The sequence below is a fragment of the Pinus tabuliformis genome, chromosome X (genome assembly GCF_031772625.1).
Source record: "Pinus tabuliformis cultivar Carrire ecotype Pingquan chromosome X, CPIR1, whole genome shotgun sequence".
In the NCBI taxonomy this organism is placed as follows: domain Eukaryota; kingdom Viridiplantae; phylum Streptophyta; class Pinopsida; order Pinales; family Pinaceae; genus Pinus; species Pinus tabuliformis.
In genome coordinates this window covers 643,098,722-643,112,950 of record NC_142308.1, presented here as the reverse complement: position 1 = coordinate 643,112,950, position 14,229 = coordinate 643,098,722, and positions in this window count along the sequence as shown.

Below are 14,229 nucleotides of genomic sequence, written 5' to 3'. Positions count from 1 at the left end.
GATGACAGTGACTATCTACGAGGTCTAGCTCGGCTGGGAGGCAAAATTGCCCAAATTTTGGTAGGAACAGTCTGGGATGCTGGAAGGCAAGGCAAGCATGCTCTGTGCATTTTTCAAAACAAACGGGCAGCATGGCTGGACAGACAGATTTGCGCAATTTTCTAGAGGAAAGGGTCAGGCTGCATGAAGGGTCAACATGCAGGGATTCCACAAATTTTGGGGGAACTTCCCTGGAGACTCGTAGCCAAAACTGCAGAATTCCCAGAGAGAACTACCAGTTGGCTGCTAGGGTCACTGGCAGCCAAAACTACGTAATTCCCATAGGGAAATTCCAGTTGGATGCAGGAGTCACTGGCAGCAGAAACTGTACAATTCCTGGAGGGAATTAGCAGTTTGTTGCTAGGGGTTGATGGCAAGGAAAACTGCACTGAGGCCAGCCTACTGATCATATCTGCTCAATTTATGAGCTAAGATGAGTGATGGGTAACGGAAGGCCTGCTCATGAACACTGCGCAATTTCTGAGAGGAACAACTAGTCGATTGTCGGGATGACTAACTAGGAAAACTGCACAATTTTCTGAGGGAGACAGGGATGGGCACTTGGTGTCTGTCCAACCTGTTTGTGCAATTTCTTCAGTCAATTGAGCAGGTGAGGTTAGCGGCCTCTGTGAAATTTTTTAGGGGAGTCAGTCCCGAGGTGACTGTCGGGTCTGACTGTTTGGGTGGCCAACATGAGAGCTGATTGAATTTATTACGGGCAACGTAGCTTGAAAAGACTAGCTCGGTGCTTCTGCTTTGTTTTGGTTGGCAGTCGATCGAGTCAATGGCAGGGTGATGGTCCAGATGTCAAAGGGGAGTCTATTCATTAGAGCCTTTAGCAAAAATGGCTAAGTGTGTGAACAATTGAAAGATGCATATGTGATCATACGAACACACAGTCGCATGACTTGACGACGAAACAACCAAACCATCTAGACACACATGTTCAACAAGACTAACTGGCGGTGTAAGTGACAAGCACGACACTCATGATTGATCGTTCAATGATCGAGATTAAACTTGAACTATAATGAATGTGACTCTGTGTGAGTGCAATAGATGCTTTCATAGCAAACACAATAAGCACATACAAAGCGAAGACTTTGAGCATAACCAGAACATGGTCGCAAGCATGACTTAGACATCAGCATGCAGAGACTTGAATGCAATGAACAAGCAAGACGGATGCAAAGACTCACATGAGCTCACGAAGTGAACGCGAGTGTGTGCAGTCATCAAGTGAATCTCTTCAAGGGAGGCTCCGAAATTGGTGCAGGCCAAAATTTTGGAGGGTGGTTATAGCCACTACAACACTTGGTGACACACTGGTAGAACCCCAGCTTCTCTATTTTGGTTCATTTCTAGCATAGGGCCTTGGTATTTCGGGGAGTATTGAATCATTGTGTAGGTTACTTCAGTTTCCTTACTTACCCCATGGACATATCTGGTTCACCCTTTGCCAACTCAGTCAAACACAATCAAAATTCCAGCTTAGATCTCAGTGTTTCGAATCCCAGAAGGGTAGTTTAGATCGCGAGTTGAAGATTTTCAGAGTATAAGTTTTCATCTCTATTGTTGCTCCACTACCAGCAGGCCTGGACAGTACCCGGACGGAGTCACGCAGGAACACACACATTGCTCCACTGCCAATGAGCATGATCAGTACCCCGGTGGAGTTGCATGCTTCACCTCTCTACGTAGGAAGCCTTTCTCTTCTTTCACCTTTGTATTTTTCAAGAGGACCATGCATAGGAACTTATTTATTTTTGGGGCAAAAGAGGGATCCCAACTTATTGAGAGTAGAAGAGGTTGTTCCTTTAGAGAAGCATGTAAGACCTCTGACATAGGTTTTCTCATTTAGGTTTTCCCCTTCTCCATTTCTACTAGTTGGATGAGCTTGAACACACATAGTAGAAGGCTGAGTACAAGTATGGGGCTTCCCAGTGTGGACATAGGTTCACAGTTGGCCCAAAACTTCCCTTGGAGACGGTTCGTATTTTCCATCAAGAATTTATCAACTTAAGGTTACAACCAAGCATAGAGAAGGCGGACACAAGATTGGCCAAGTGTTGTAGTGTCACAAGTTTCCTCAAATTTCAGCCACATACTCTATTCAAAATTCAGGACGTAGTAGTTGGCAGCACTTATTTCCGGAAACAAAAATACTAATATATCAAACAAACAAAATGAACATGAACAAAAATAGTAAGCAAAATCAAACAAAGCAAAAGAAAAGATAATAAGAAAAACAAACCAAATGAAACAATAAGTAGTAAGTAGACTATGTACATGGCACGGGCGTGGCCCGACCTACTGAAATAATGTTTGAGATCTTGGCCATTGGCAGGAAGGTTTTCAATCCTCCTGCCTAGTGATTGCAAATGATACGTGTGTGGGCCAAGCTTCTCATAGACCAGTTCAAGTCCACCAGGCTCTATTACCGAAACCTGGTGGCATTCCAGAAGACCTTCAAGTGAAGACAACACCACTGTTTCAGGTATTGTGTGCAACAAGGGCTTGGATGATGGAACAGGGTAGTTGGTTTTATTCCGGGAAGGGTTCAAGTTTTTGAAGTCAATGCGTAAGCGGATTTTCCCAGATTTCTTACGTGTAGATTGTAAATTAGAAAACCAAGTATGATAACGAACTTTGCAAGTAATCCAAACACTTAGAATGTTAGTAAATGTTTTTGGTGAAAGGACTGCAAGCAACATGTATGTGTTACCTGTTCTTTGCTGCAATGGATTGTCTCCTCCTTTACCTGGAATCTCATGTTGGATTTCTCCCGTGCAGTGTGTACTCAGGCCATCATCTGCTCGTGCAGACCCATCCTGGTACTGTTCGATCAAGAGGTCAATGATTTGTCACTACTGTAGTGTGCAGCTTGTACTGAGATTGGCCATCTTTGGATCATGGTAGGTTCCCAGGTTTCTTTGTTCGTTTGTAGTGTTTGTCCTTTTTGTGTTCAGAATGATTGCTTCATACTTAGCATCCTTGTTTGTGCTTTCAAACTTCAAAGAGCTTGAAATCATGCATTGTTCATTATTTTGGATGACTAAGATATACTCAGCCCTTGAGCCATCATGTGTTCCCGATTTGTCAAGACTCATGGCCCACAACTTGTCTGTATATGGAATGTTTGTTGTGTTGGTACTGCTGCTACTACCATTGTTACTACTACTGCTACTAATATCAAAAAAACAAATTGTACAAGTTTCATTATCATCAATTGGGTGAGGAAGGAGTCCCAACTGCTTGTCTGATGAGGTTGGAGCTGGCCATGCAAGATAACAGTCCAATTCCTTTTCCAGGAGGCAATTGCCAAACATGAGTTCCGCGAAGGCCAACGGTTCTTTCTCACCGTTAAGGGGAGTGCCATTATGTTTCATATGCCTCTCGGATAACACCCAAATTTGGTTACATCTACCCTTGTACAGAAGCCAAATGTGAAACCAGTCTATAGAAAAATATCCATCTAACTTGTTGGACCGGTCTCTGTTGAGTAGCAGGCCATATGCTTCTGGTATGTCCAAAACAACTATAGGATAGTCAGATGATCATGTCTCTAAGTTCACCAATGGTTGGTACTGGGGTTTTGTCAAGTTGGATGATTCTCACGAATGTTTTTCTCGATCGTGCATTGATCTTCTTAGCAATGGAGAGTGGCATGACGTTGGCTACTGCGCCAGAATCAACCAAGCAGTTGTGAACATTGTAGTTGAAAACTTCAAATGGAAGCAGGAATGGGGGGAAACCTAAGTTTTCTTCTTCCATATGGAGTGTATTGAGCACAGTAGATAGTGATCTGGGAGGCGTGCATGCTCCCTTGCTGGTAGAAGCTGCGTTGTCCACTGTTGTTTGTCCCAGAGCACGCAGCAGGATATTTCGCTGACTCTAGACTTTGACTAACTCGAACAAACTGAGGTTCACCCAAGTTTTATTCATGTCATCAACTATGTTTTATTCCAAAGGTGTTAGACTCATCGAGGTGTACGGGGTGGAATGGATGTTCGTGCTATCCGGCAGAGTGTTTTGCATCTTTCTACTCATGAATGTACTCTTATCCGCCATTGTCTTCCCAAACTTGCTTTGTGTATGTTTATTTGAGGCAGCCGGTGGATCAACCTTCTTTATCAGTTGTCTCACTTTCTCTTGCATTTCCCGAAGTGTAGGGGGAGCCCCTTTACTCCTAAGATTATAACAATCATTTTTATTTTGGGGCTGTTTCTTGGTGTTCATCTTCGAGATTATTTGCGAGCACTGATATGCGTTCACGACATGCCCAGATATTGGTGCTTCATCAGTTACAACCTATTCATTATCATCAGTGTCTTCCGGCTACTTCTGCATATCACCTTCCGCATCGAGTGTATGACTGCAAACATAAGTAACGACTTGCTTCCAATCTGAACAAGAGTCCTTAGGGTGGAACTCTTCGTGGAAGGAACAAAAATTAGGATCAACAAACTGATCAAGTTGGAACACAGGCTTTTGTGCAAATTTGGAAGCAAACCGGTTGTTGCTTGATGAGATAGTTAATGAAATACTTACCTGTTGCTGTCTGGGTAGATGGATACTTGCAAATTTGTTTGTTTTCTATTTCTTGAATTCAGACATTTCGGTGGCCAAGTTCTTGACAAGGTGAGTGAGGGTCTCAATATAAGTTGCTTCCTTGTCTCTACCCTTGTTCGCCATTTCTTGGGGCTTTCTGCTCGCATCCTTGGAGTCTTTTGTTGATTATTCATCCTTGATGACTCCAATTGCATGCAAGTCTTTTTCAACAACAATATCCTCTTCGCATATTTCTAAAAGTGTTGGCTTCATAGCTTGCTTGAGAAATTGCACAATGGTGGTCAGCAATGTAGACATGTAACAGTCAGCAGCGATGGAGTCATGAGATTTAGTGTCTGCTGCAAATTTGTTCAAAATATGCATAAAACTCTAATTGAAGTATTTCACTTTCTCTTTTCCCTCCATCCTGAGGCTTCTTAATTCCTTGAGCAGCATGGTTGGGGTCTTATCATCAGCAAAATTTTGAGGAACATAAGCTTTAAAGAGCCCCAGTTTTGTATGGAGTTGGGTGGAAGACTATGATACAAATCAGTTGCACAGTCGTCCAAGGTACATGGGAACAGTCTACAATATACGTCGTCAAAATGTACCTCAAGGGTCTGTAGCTGTAGTTAGAAGTTTTCTAAGTGGTTTTCTGCCTTCACCATGTTGTCAAGGTTGAACTTGATTTTCATTCTCTCTGCTCACTCTGACATCTTGTGCAAAACAACTGGGATAGCCAATGGTCCCTGAGTCATCCATTTAAGATTTTGGTCATCCATCTCTTCATTTTCTTCGTCCTCTCTATCTTCTTCCTCTCCTTCAGAGTCTAATGGTTCCAAATATGAGTCTGTTGGTTCATCTCTGCCTCCACCTCATCCGCTCCCTTCCCCTACACCTCCTATACCAAAGTTCGATCCCAAGATCACAAGAGTGCCTTTTTCATCTTCAAGGAATATTGGAGGTTCCTCTCCATATTCAATAGCTTTGTTTAGACCTTCAAGCATGGCGAGGACTGCTTCTTCCATTGATGATACAACAACTCATGTGGGAGTGGCTTTTGACTTCCTAGATGTGCGTGGAAGATGTTGTATACCTAGGATCATTCCGACTGCTTTCGCGAACTAGCGAACGATGAAGCAAAGGTGTTGATATGAAATACCGTGTTCAATTTTGGGAGGTGAGGAGTAACCAACTAGAGAGTCGTGTGAGAGGGAGTGTAAGTTACTTCCTTGACCAGATGGTTGATGAGTGAGTGTGAGGGGAATTTCAGCCATGTACAACTGGTTGCCCTCCTTCTAGCGCCAGAAATGTTGACGATGCTAGACCCACCAATATTCAAGGGATCACCCCGGTATGAAGTCCCAACTATACCTCACACCCTTTGGTGTGGGAGTCCCATCTAGCATGATGGCCCAGTTTCCATTGTCTTCGGGATTTTCCTCAAATCTTGCTTTTTAGCACAAAAGAGTGGTTTGCTTTGTCTTTGAGAAGTGACGTTCGCATGCCTGGTGAGTGTAAGTGTCACTTGTGTCAATGGTTATTTCACTATCAAGGGAGAGGATGAAAGTGAGTTCCAAGTCAATTGGGAGCATTCCCAACACTTCTAGGAACACACAACACAACAGGACATGCACAGCTTCTGGTGGAGTAGTCCACACGGATGCAGCAGTCATAACATACAAAGTAAGATAACATGTACAACACTCATGGATTAGTTCGAATGAGTGCAATGGTTGTTACAACAAGCTTCATGTGAAAGGCTTGTTTGATGTCTGGGAGAGAAGTCTACATGGGTGAGATAGCGTTAAAAACATATACAACACATTTCCATTAATATATTATGCATTACAACAAATGAAGAAGTTAGATGTAGAAAACTGGTTAAAGAAACATGCATTACAAGTATTAAATATCAATATTACAACAGATACAATACATGTGTTAAAACGTGTTGTCCTGTTAGCAGGCTTCTAAATTAAGTGAAAGTTCCAAGACACCTCGTTACACCATACATCACTAACCTTGAGTGTGGGGCATTGGAGCCACTACTTATTCCTCAAAGGAAAGGTTACAGACTCTCTCGGCTATGTGGGAGGAGCTGAGGTGAAAATTCCTTTACATGTACAAATGAGGGGGTATTTATAGCCAAGGGTAAAACTGACCCTTGCAATTGATCAACTACCCTCATGACCGTTTGACTTCCATGACTTTTTGACTTACATGACTCTTTGTTCAACAAGTGGGTCTCTTGGACTTTCACATTACATCACATTGATTGACAACAAGGCCATAGTGGCGATATGGGCGACATGACTCATGACGTGACTCGACACGACTTGACATGACAATGTTGGTACATTCATGTTACTGCTGAAGTGCATGTCGAGCTATAGCACTACTGGTTGATGGATGTCTTCATGGTGTATCATAGCTTCACCTCCACATGGCGAAGTGCGCGAAGTCTTCGATGGTCCTTGGTTCACTTGATGAAGCTTTAGCATGTTGTTCCTTGCTTGCATGTTGGAAGGCTTGACAGGCTCATATCTTCGTGAAGGTGCACATTCGTCACATTCGTCTGCTTCACATGCTTTGTTTGTTCATCCATTACTGAACCTGTCATTTTGCATGTGCTCCCTTCTTTCATCCCATTCATCATCTTGCCATGTTGGTTGGTGTACCTGTACCTACACTTACTCATGACAAGATGACATAAAATCCAAAACCTCCTAGTCTACCATGACACATGATCATTTCAAATGCAGGTGACTAGGAGAGGCAATAAGGTTGTGAAGCAGGATGATGGGTTCAGGCACTTCTGATGAAAATTATGCAAGAGTCATTGAGTGATGGAGACAACAATCTAAGACGACAGTGACAGTCTGCGAGGTCTGGCTTGGTTGGGAGGTAAAATTGCACAAAATATGGGAGGAATAGTCCGGGCTACTGGAAGGTAAGGAAGGCATGCTCTAGGCATTTTTCAGAACAAATAGGTAGCAAAGCTAGATAGCCATACTTGCGCAATTTTTCAAAGGAATGGGTCAGGCTGCATGAAGGGTCAACAGGCAGGGATTGCACATTTTTTTGGGGGAACTGCCCAGGAGACTAGCAGACAAAATTGCGCAATTCCCAGAGGGAACTACCAGTTGGATATTGGGGTCACTGGAAATCAAAACTACACAACTCCCAAAGGGAACTGCCAATGGGCTGTTAGAGTCACTGCAGTAGAAACTGTGCAATTCTTGGAGGGAATTAGTAGTCTGCTGCTAGGGGCTACTGGCAAGGAAAACTGACTGAGGCTGGGAGGCCAACCTAGTGATCATCTCTGTGAAATTTCTGAGCTGAGCTGACTGATGGGCAGCGGAAGGCCTGCTCATGAACACTATGCAATTTCTAAGATGAACAGTTGGTCGACTGTCAGGATGACTGACTGGGAAAACTGCGCAATTTTATGAGGGAGATAGGGACGGGAACTTGGTGTCTGTCTGGCTTGTCTGTAAAATTTCCTTAATTGATTGAGCAGGTGAGGTCAGTGGCCTCTACGTAATTTTTAAGGGGAGTCAGTCCCGGGGCAACTTCCGAGTCTGACTGTCGATGTCACCAACATGAGAGCTGATGGAATTGTTTGCGGCCAATGCAACTTGAAAATACTAGCTTGGTGCTTCTGTGTTGTTTTGGTTGACAGTCAATCGAGTTGATGGTTGGGTGATGGTTCGACTATTGGAGGGGAGTCTAGTCATCAGAGCCTTCAGCAAAAATGGCAAAGTGTGTGAACAATCAAAAGATGCATAGGCGATCATACTAACACACACTCGCATGACTTGATGACAAAACAACCAAACCATCCAGACACACATGTTCAACAAGACTAACTGATGGTGTAAGGGACAAGCGTGACACTCATGATTGATCATTTAGTGATCAAGATGACACTTGTACAACAGTGAATGTGACTCTATGTGTGAGTGCGACAAATGCTTTCATAGTGAACACAATAAGCACATATGAAGCGAAGACTTTGAGCATAACTAGAACATGGTCGCAAGCATGACTTAGACATCAACATGCAGAGACTTGAATGAAATGAACAAGAAAGGCAAATATAAAGACCCACATGAGCTCACGGAGTGAACTCGAGTGTGTGCAGTCATCAAGTGAAAATCTTCAAGGGAGGCTCTGAAATTGGTGCAGGCCAAAATTTTGGAGGGTGGTTGTAGCCGCTACAACAAGTTCCACTGTCGATCCTTATTCAAGCGGTTGTAGCCATCCATCACCACCTTAGTAGGGTTGAGCGTGCACCAGAGACATATGTCACCCATCATGTGAACCTCACCATGTGGAAGAGGAGTAGTGGGGTGTATAGTGTTAGGTTCCTATACCAATATGAGTCATAATTTAGAATGACTAAGGTTAAGCCTTGTAATATTGTACAAACGTTTTCTTTCTGCAAATGTTTTCTATATTAGGATTAAAAAATGTAATGAGGGTATGTCCTAAAAGAAAATCAAAGGACAAATAGAATATGAGAAGGTCAAAAAATGAAAATATATGAACCCCAAAAAACAAAAGAGACCATGAAAGTGTGCAAGTCTAAATGCCACTACTATGTTACTTCTTCTGCAAATAATGGTTGTGTGCAACTTGTCACACATGCCAAAACCCATGGTAGTCAAACTGCTTAATCTTGATTATTTCATGCTTTGAATTTTATGTTTTTAGTTAGAGAATAAAATATGACCAAACAGCTTACTCTTGGTAGATCAATAGATAGGTAGAGAAATAAAAGTAGTTTATAAGATTAATATGAGCCCTTGGGAAATATAAGGTTAGAAGTAGATATTTTGTTTTATAAAAGAAAATATAAGATAAGGGTTTTCTAGCCTAAATGCACCCAAAGAAATGAAGAAAATATGTTAGGGTAAAGAAATGGGTAAGTAGAAGAAAGGTTGTTGAAGTATAAAGTTGATTGGATCAAAAAACATTCATCATGCTTAGACATATGTGCTAATATGTATGATCAACTATGAGGGCAAAAGCAAAGGTTTATAAGTTAATTTAATTAACTCCCCCTTATTCATCTTTTCCCATTTACTTACTAATTTCCTATCCACAAGCATGTTCTAGTACTTTTAATCCTTCAAGTCAAAGAGGCTCAGAGCATTTCTCTGAATTTTGGTGGGACTAGACCCTCAGCTTAATGAAACCCCTTTTCCTAAGGTTAAACTTCATTTTCCTAGGAAAAGTGAAAACCCCCATGTAAATCCTATTTCACTAAAAAACCCACAAAAAGGATTTATCTTAAGTAGAAGTGTTAAATGATTATGTGGGGAATCACAATGAACAAATCGGGCCTAAAAATCTTATTTTACACTACACCTAGTCTATTTTACATTCCCGCACATTCATTTCATATTAACATGCTAACCTAGTGTATTATCTCCCCGATATACTTTTTTCCCGTATTAATTAAATCCCATAAATAAATACCCCCAACCCTTAGTTTTAATAAAAACTATAGTTTCACCCTCTATTTCATACTTCCCCGATGAACCCCTCTTAACTCACCAACCCTCGGTAAATTTAAGAAAATCCCTCCATTTAAACTCATGGTCCCACTTCATTAAGACCCTTCCGATCAATTTAATCTCGTATTTAATCTATAATTAATCACAAACCACTTGTGATTAAAGCCTCGGGCCCCCTAAACTTTTTCCCCATCTCGTCCGTGCTATTTCACCACCCGACTGCCGTCTGATTGTTAGCGTCAAAATCTGACAATGCACAACCATATCGAGCCTTTACCGACCTTTACCCGAAATTAAACCCTGTCATTAAAACACTGCCCAATCGTTTTAAACCCGTGATTAAATCTTAAATAGTCACAATCCGCTGTAATTAAAACCCCTAGGCCCCCCCCCCGAAGCCCAAGCTTTTATCACCTGCGCACCTCCCTCGCCTGACTACTATCAAATCACCATCCCCATCATCCGATGGTCCACAGCCATATCGGCCATGCCCGATGACCGATCGTTACCCATTGGATAAACTGTTTTCCTCAGCCCCCCGACTACGATGTGTCAATCGCTGGAGTAGATCGGGTGACCCCTCACAAATACCACTGAACCCTCATAAGCAGTGCGACGGCCTGGGAAATTGCCTTCCCGCTCAACCTGATAAACCAAAATTTAAAAAAAGTTGCCCGTCAAAACCCCGAAAACCCTCGTTTTCACTCTTTTTTCCCCATTTCACAGTAAAACCTATCAAACCCTTCTGGTGCCACCCTGAACCTCTGCAACACAATTCGACCTCTGATTACTTCAAAACTTTGCCACGAATCATTCCCCAGACATCTCCGTGCAATAAAGCCACCAATTTCCTTTCCTGCCGACTTGTGTTTTCTTAATGATTGTTGTATTTTGCAGGTAATTAGCAAAATACCAGAGCTTGGATAAACAATTTTCATACTAGTCACAAAACGTGTTTACTCCAAGACTAGAAAGGAAATCTATTTAAAATCCTATATCAAGAACAAGAAAACAGCTATACATAGAACAGAGAAAGAAATCATTCACAAAGAGACATTGAATGTCAAAATAGAGGAACCGGACAGAGTATACAATTAGAAGACAAATAGATAAAACATATAGAAAGTTGATCAATGTCCATTACCAGATGCTGATACATGGAAAGAACAAAATAAATTATTGTGGAAATACACAGTAAAAAGTTAAAATGTACAGTAAAACTAAAAACATAGTAAAGGATATTGACAGGTCATCAAAGTAAAAGAGTATCAGTGTCAAAGAGTATCAGATGAAAGCCTAAAGTGACTAAGGCCTCCAGCGTGAAATTTCAAACAACAAAGAGCATAAAGGACTGAAACTAAACCATAAAGACCAGCAGTATGACAATAAATGGGACAACATGAAAGCAGTTCAATAGCTATCTCTATCTTCTTCCAAGAATATATTTTTATTCCCTAGATTAAATCTCAAGTTAGTTTGAGATATTTTGTAATAAAATTTTTGTATAAGTACTTCACAATTCGAAATATGTAGGTGTGGATTCTTAGACATTTCTATAGATTTCTTGATCAGAAGACTTTAAAGCTATTGTATCATTGACTGAACCAGCAAGCTAGATTGATGAATAAAGACAAGATATTTCACATGATTCATGTGTTGAGCGAAGTGCAGACAAGTATTTTCTCATGTTGTTGTTATCTTTCTTAAAAATTTTCCATAATATTTAATGTATTTCTGAATCTGAATGCTATACCTGGAACAATATCTCAAAAATTGTTTAATTACACTCTGTTTTAACAGTTATGCTTATAAATGTTTTCAACTGATATCTAAGTTAAGGAATTCTTAATTTCTCCTTAGTTTAGGTTTTTTCTTTATAATCTATATCAAAGGATTCTTAATTTCCCTTTGTTTCTAATTACCCTCTGTTCCTCATTTAAATCCCAGTCTGAGAATTCTTAATTTCTCTCTCACCCTGATTAAAACCATTTCACCCCCCTGTCCCAAAGACCTGCACTTTACTCTACTAGCTTTCCCTTTGAACATTCCCTTTAGTGAGTTGATCCAGTTCTGCTGCCCTTCTATTGACTCCATAGCCCAATGGTCTAAAGACATCATTCTATCCATCTTCTTTAAGGATCCCACCACCCGATCTTCAATGTAAATCAAAAACCTCAAGAACATTCATAACTAGTCTGAAACCCCAACAAACAAAGATAAATTACATAGAGAGAGCCCTATCTGAGCCTAGGTTGGCTAGAACCTATGCTCCAAAAGTGGTTTGTGGTTACCTTGATGACTTCTTTCTTTAACCTTGAGAAATTACTGAGTGACAACATAGTGGTGACTCCGCTGGGGAAGACTAACATTTTCTTCAGAAATATTTTACAGGTTCAGAGCTGATCTATGATGGTGGAAAATGATTAGACACATAAAGGTTAAAATCATCCACTTGGCGAGTCCAAATCAATTTCACAATCAAGACTCCACTGGAGGAATGGACCTCAAAGAACAATATGAAAAGATCAGGCTTTTAACTTGGATTGTTATCCAAGACATTATGTTCTTTCTCATCAAGAAAGTTTTTCAATGTATATTGTATTTTAGAAAAGATTTTAGATTAATTTTTGATTATTTTCCTTTGAAGATTGTATATATAAATGCTCCTTATCCATTTTAGCATCTCCCTTCTCAATCTTATGAAGATCATTTTCCAATTGAGGAGCATCAATAAACAATCAAGACTAATCATACAATCCATGTACATATTCTTGTACCTTGTAAATTTCCTGATAGGTATAAGTCACTCATCTTACCTCCTAAACTCCATTCTTTCCCTAATAATTATTACAAGTATCTCCCTAGGTTTGATGGAGAAGATGGTAAAATCACTGCTCAAAAACATATTCAAGGTTTTGAGAATTATCTGGACTTATTTGAAATTGATAAAGATGATGTTATTATCAGGATTTTTGCTCTTTCTTTGCAAAGTAGAGTAAAGAGTTGGTTCAAGAATTTACCTATGACAAGCATCTCAAATTTCTAACAGTTTGTCAAATTTTTCCTTGATAGATGGACAATCAAGGTTAATCTTTTTGTGATCACAGAAGAATACAATCAGTTGAAAAGACATCCAAATGAAACAATACAAAAAAAATTTCTGAGAGATTTAATCAGGTCTATTATTCAATGGAATCAAATATAAGACCTCCTCCTAATTTAGCTCTCTTGCATTATCCAAAAGCATTTGATCCAGAGATAGAATTTCAGCTAAAAGAAAGAAACCCCTCAACACTGGAATAGATGCAGAACATTGCAGTAGATGTAGAAGTTAATCTGCAAATTAGAATAGAGAAATTGAAAGCAGAAGCAGAGAAAAACAACATTCTAGAGGTAAAACTCGTTATTTTGGTAAGTAAAATAGAGGAAAGGATACAGAAGATCACCATGAAAGAAAAAGAAGAGGTTGATAGCCATGAACAAATTCCTGCTAATTCCAACTACCATAGATCAGAAGATAGATTTATAAAGCAATATGTGGAGAGGCAATCTCCTGATCTAATGTGTATGTTTGATGACATTACTTCTTTTAATGATTTGCCTAAATATGATCAGTATGATGATAATTATGTTCTTCAAATCCAAACTAACTTTACAAAGAAATTAGAAACTAGTTTGGGAAATAAAGGAATTCAGTTTTAGCAGCTTGAAAAAAATGATCATCCTATCCATATCAACTATGAAAGTGAGGAAGAAAGTGTAGAACATTTGGAAATAAGCGAAGCTTCTTTACCTCTTTGTTTTGAATCATTTCAGTTTTTAAAGGAAATGTGGTATAAAATCTCTAAAGAAAAGGATGAGAAACTTGTAGAAATCTATGAAGTTCCATTCAAACCTATATGCAATAAGTTGCAGCAATCCTTCCAAGTTTTTTATGATCCAATAGCTGATATGTTGGATAATGAATGCAATCAGAATTTTTCTCCATTAACCGACTATGAGAGTCAAAATCAAGATGATAAAGGTTTCACCAGACAGACATTTCAATTAGTAGAAATATCATCACAAAGCTTATCTAAAAATATGCAGGGTGTTAAAGATAAAAATGACATTT